Raw genomic sequence first — 5,601 nt, forward strand, 5'->3', positions numbered from 1 at the left:
ATATATACCCTTCACTTAGAGAAAACACATAATTCACGGATCAAAGAGATTTTATTTATTCACAAAGACAGCGCACGTCAACCGACGGATTCCTGAAACAAAGACTTAATTTACATGAACTTAAATATTTAATGTTATGACACTCAATGAGGAAATATTCCAATTTTAATTTGGAGACCAAAGAGAGATTATGATATAATCCCACTTAACAGTGGGTTTTGTGCTTGCGTCCCACTTTTTTTCAAATCACCTTGTTACTGGAAAAATAAAAAAAAAATTGAATGTGAGAGCTTGTGGACAGACTTGGCTAGACAACAGTTTACACTGTTTAATAATGTCCTATGTCTCTGGCTAATTCTTGAAATAAAATCAATTAATTGAAAAATTTAAGATGGGGAATACAGTCACCAATGGAATTGTTTTTGTGTCATTATCTGCACAAAGTTTACTGACATCTGATAAAAGGAGCTCTGGACACAAAGCACTGAATGTTCAATCACTATGCAGATGACACTAAAATATTACCGTTCCTATTCCTGATCTTCTTATAGCAGATATTGTATAATTTCAGGTATTCAGACACATGTAAACATGACATAAATATATTTACACAAAATCTGAATGTTATTAAATAAGGGCAATAGTCAGCAAATTAAAAAAATGGGCATAATGTACAAAAAATACACTTTAAAAATAAATGTCAGAATAATCTGATTAAGATTTCTACATACAATTATAAATGTAATTTATTTAACCTCTTAAAATATATATATTTTTCTCAAATCATCAACCTGAACCTGAGGCTGATTTTATTTATTTTTTAATTAGGAAAACCACAGGGGGAGCAGAAAGTGCTTGGTGCTACGGAATTAGACAAAAGATCAATATAGTTAACCAATGTGATCTACTTTGTAGCCACATTGCTAACTTTTATAATGACTGGTGACACAAGTTTGTCTCATTTAAGTCAAAACCAGCGCATTGCCGTACATGTAAGTGTAGTAGTCGTCTCACGTTTACACTCCACTCATTAACCCACAATAACAATAACCTTCAAACTTCACATTATGTATGAATAATCATTCCATTGAATTTTTTTGTTGCACATGGATATTTACAACACTTTAATAAACACAAGTCCCATTTTGTTAAAGCGACATGCATGTGCACACTGATTATCAACATCCACTGTCAGTGAGTCAACACAAATCATCTTTAGTTTTTGCCTTTTGGAGGGTTTTGTGCCAACAGTGCTCCTCTACCTGTATCATGTTCCCCTCGTTCGTCCAATTTAGCTGACATTTCGGGAAACAAGATGAAGAAATATTGAGTGCATAGAGAGCAGTCAGTCAGGCCTGGAGATACAGACAGGATGATGAATTTGAAAAGATTGAGAAAGATGACGGGTATAATTATTCAGAGAGGAAACGTCTGGAACTCATTTTTATCCTTCTGGAGTTTAACAGTAAAAATGAGTTGGGTTTTTTTTTTGTTTTTTTTTGGTAAATTTGAAAAGGTTATCCTTCTGTTGTTTTTGTGTGCTACAAGTAATGAAAAAAAAAGTTTATTAAAAAAAAAAACACATCCTGCTGAGCAATTCAAGATGAACATATTGGTTTCCAAAGCAGAGGGTGTGGAGCAATTGGAATGGGGGTGAGTCAAATTAATCTCCACTTTTAAATTACTGTGCTTAAAATAAAATAAAATGGAGATTTGAAGCAATAGCTGTAATCTGTGTCAAGGGAAGTTGATAACAGACCTATGTACAATAGGGGGCACTAGTTTTAGAAACCCTGGATTAACATAATGTAACATTACTGAACGTGTTTATTTTTCAGTGCTCTATTCATCCTGTGAATAAAAATACTGTTTGGACGTCATGAGAGGAATTGTGGAGAAATGACTTTGTTGTTTTCATTGTTAACGACTTAATAAAAACGCCTGAGATTGTTTTGACTCTTTACTGACCTTCAAACATTTGTCAAGTAGTAATATAATTAGTTATTATTATTATTATCAATCATATGTCAGGAGGCTTTCTTGTGGTACTGATTTCCTTATCTAACCATTATCAAGAAAAACACACACTACAACCAAGTCACAATACATTTCAACAATATTTCAACAGTGTTGTATAGAAAACATGGCACTAATGAAAAACATCAATAAATATTAAATAAATACCACACATCGTATGATCGTCTATGATCGAAATGTCTATCCTTCCAGAGATGAGTTTAAATGTCAGCTGAGATTCCAAGTCTATTTGAGCTTCATCATCAAACCCGTAAAATATGGCTAATGAAGCGTAAAGATGAGTTAAATGTCTGTTGGAAAGGAGATAATGCACAATCCCTGTGACAACATTAACATCAACATTATTTAAATTATTTTACCTGTATTTTCTAGTTCAAGCAATTGTATGACTTTAAATGTGTCCAAGTGAACAATAGAAACTGAAGATGGCAGCAATGCAACACTTATGACAGTTGCCTTTCATTGTCGTAGGGTAAGTTAAATTATGTGGGATCACAGTCGGGGGTGTACAGCTGCTCTTGAAAGCTTCGTATTTGAATTAAATTCTGTAACATATTATTTCAGCACAGAGAAAAAACAAGTACCGGTAGTATTTTAATCACATTCACAGTGCCCCCTGCAGGGCTGTGGAGGGAGATGCATGTTTTGTGTTTTGTGTTTTTATGTGCTTGCCCTACTGGTCTAAGAAGATACTCTCCAGAGTCCACCAAATATTTCCTCACATCGTCACAGTTTGTCATCAGCTGCCAATAAAAACAGGGAGGTCTTATGATCTGTTAGAAAAACACATTGAAGAAAAATGTTTTACAGGTTTTTCCCAGTGATTTAATACTGATTTCTCAATGGGTTTTTGCTCGATCAAAAGACAAATTAATTTGACATTTGGCCTGACAGGCCGTATGTTCATTGCCAGGCCTCCTTTCATTCCATTTTTCAAAGAAAACCTATCTATTCTTCATCCTGTGGCGTGCAGAGATAACAGCACTTAACTTTTCCATTGTTGGTCATAACAATTGTCAAGTTAAATGTCTGTAACTGGTGCATATGGTCAAAATGTGTGTGTGTTTTGCTGTTAAATATTTTTAAACCCAAAGACTAAACCTATTATTTTAAACAATTTACTAAATATAGGGTTGTTTGAGTCATTACCACCCAATGACAATCAGGTTTTCTACCCATACAGGAGCTATTGTGAGGGGCCTTTATGGGGCCTGTAAAAAGAAAACCCAAACATTGTGCTACATCAGGGGTTTGCGACCTGTGGCTCAGGGACTTTATCCTTCTTGTACTGGCTCCATGTTATGGACAAAACTGAACCTTACTGTCTGGTACATCAGACCAGTATTATAAGTACACAGCAGATAGAGAAGGGCATGAGGTTTTAAACAAAAATCTAGTTTGAAACAATTATCGACTTGTTTGCTAACAGCAAAACAACACAATTGAACTGTCCTTAACTCAAGACCAGATGCAAAATTTTTAGGAAAAGCAGTAAAATGTTGACTTCAGGTTAGGTGAATACTGTAATGTTGGAATTGATCATAGCCTGACGTAGGAATTTGTTACAGCACAACTGACTTAAAAAAAATAAATTCTCAATTAGATTTTTTTTAGTTTTCATTGTTTTCCAAAGATGGATCGCAACCCTCAAGTGGGTCGCAACAGATTTTGTTTGGGGTTGTCTCGCATAATTTTTCCCAGTTTACAAATACTGTCTATTGACTTGAGTAGTACTAGTACCTCATTTTCTTGCGTTTCTTCACTAAGCCACAGCTTTGACTGCGGGGCCCAAAAATGGAGTAGAACGATGAACTGCGACTGTAACTCCTGTAGGAGGAGTAACCGGGGCTCCTGCTCCTGCTCCTGCTCCTGCTCCTGCTCCTGCTTCGGCTTGTGCTGTAGATTGTTCTGCGACTCCTGCTGCGCGTGAAGAGGCTGCTCCAGGATGATACACTGGTGGACCGACTGCTAGTGCAGGGACTAGGTCGGAAGTAAGGAATGGGTCGCTTCCTGGCACTGTGAAGAAACAAAGGGTACGGTAAGAAATTCAGATGTATCACATGGTCGGCACTAGCAGTTGTTGGGAATCTAAATGTTACAATCCATGTAATATATTTAATAGTGATTCAAACATTTGTTTGTGCCTTTTTAATTGTTCTAAATGCACCTTGATGTTTTGATACGTCAAAACCAGAAAGAAATATTGTCCACAATATTCTCTAGATTAATAATAAGTTCAATGTGAGTGTATTGAAGATACTGTAAAAAAGTACATCAACTATTAACACACACAACAAAGAGGCAGGTGACCGAAACCGTTCTGATGGGGACCACAACGACCCGTCAGACTCTTAACGATACAGTTGACCCCAAAGCCCCACCTACAGGGTGGAGCTTATTATTCTTTCTCACCTAGAGTATTTATCTGCTGTACTCCCCACCACCAGTTAGAACTGAAGAAGCCTCCTGGATTAGAGGTGAAACGTCTTCTTTTAGAAAATTCACATCCAGTTGTGTAAAAGCTGTGCTCACTTTCTGTTCCGCTCTCTCTCTTTCCTACTTGGTGTCTTCATTGTGGTGTGGACAGAACTCACACACTTCATCCTGTTACCTACAGAGATTTACCAGCTATATAACAATGCCTTCCCCTTCATTAAACATTATTGAAACCCAACCTGAGGAAGTATCGGCAAGTATCGCATTTACAAAAATGTCTATACTCTGCAGTTTATGAAAAACTTCACAAACATAGGGTGTAGGGCTTTAAAATGTCTACTTATTATTGTTGCTTAAGCTCCTCAAATGGTACCGTTTGTGCAAATAATAATGGTACAGATGATGATTTTCTACCTGCGATCCAGCCACTCTCTCAACTAAGCTACACCTTTAGCATGGCGCTAAATATATATATATGCAACACAACGTTATTTCCCTACCCAATTGTCAGTCTAATTTACTCTTGTCACTTCTGACACTATGATAATTACTGTTAATTTTTCTTTCTTTTGCATCTGTGTCATCTGTGCTTTATAACATAAATGGCAGCTATAAATAAGCCAGCTCAGGAAGCTGTACCTTGTGATGCGTCGAGCTTCCAGATGACTGGGTGAGTCCCTTCTCCTTTTCTTTATAGGAGAGAATGATCTGCTTTTTCGTTGCTTCCTGCTGNNNNCTTCACATCTGTCTTCCTGTATGTCGACGTTCTCTTTCTGTCGCGTAGTCTGCAGGGAAGTCGAGTGATCACCAACAATGTAAACAAGCGCACTTACTTGTGACATTAACAGCTGGACTGGTTTGTTAAAGTTCACCTGGTAGAACTGTGTCTGGAATAACTGTCTCTGTAGCTCTGGCTGCCCACGCTGCCCCGCCGCCTCACGTGGGAGGAGTAACTGGGAGAGCGGGAATATGAACTGGGAACAGTTCAACAAAACAACAATTCATTACATTTAAGTAAATGTAACATATTAGGCTTAGCTAGCTACATAATGCTAATCGCTAACCAGGTCGAGAGTTTCTTCAATTGGCTCAGAATTGCCCAACTCCCTATATATATACGTATATATA

The 5,601-nt window shown here is 37.1% G+C and overlaps 1 long non-coding RNA gene across 1 annotated transcript; it reads right to left on the bottom strand.

The window, feature by feature from the left end:
• Positions 1-1,544: 1,544 nt before the first annotated feature.
• LOC107990228 (uncharacterized) lies at positions 1,545-5,199 on the bottom strand. Its single transcript, XR_001761781.2, has 3 exons — positions 5,113-5,199; positions 3,778-4,053; positions 1,545-2,810 (listed from the first exon to the last, which is right to left on the bottom strand). It is a non-coding gene; the product is annotated as an uncharacterized LOC107990228 (long non-coding RNA).
• Between the last annotated feature and the right edge of the window lie 402 nt (positions 5,200-5,601).

Source organism: Cynoglossus semilaevis, chromosome Z (assembly GCF_000523025.1).
Source record: "Cynoglossus semilaevis isolate Cse_v1.0 chromosome Z, Cse_v1.0, whole genome shotgun sequence".
NCBI lineage: Eukaryota > Metazoa > Chordata > Actinopteri > Pleuronectiformes > Cynoglossidae > Cynoglossus > Cynoglossus semilaevis.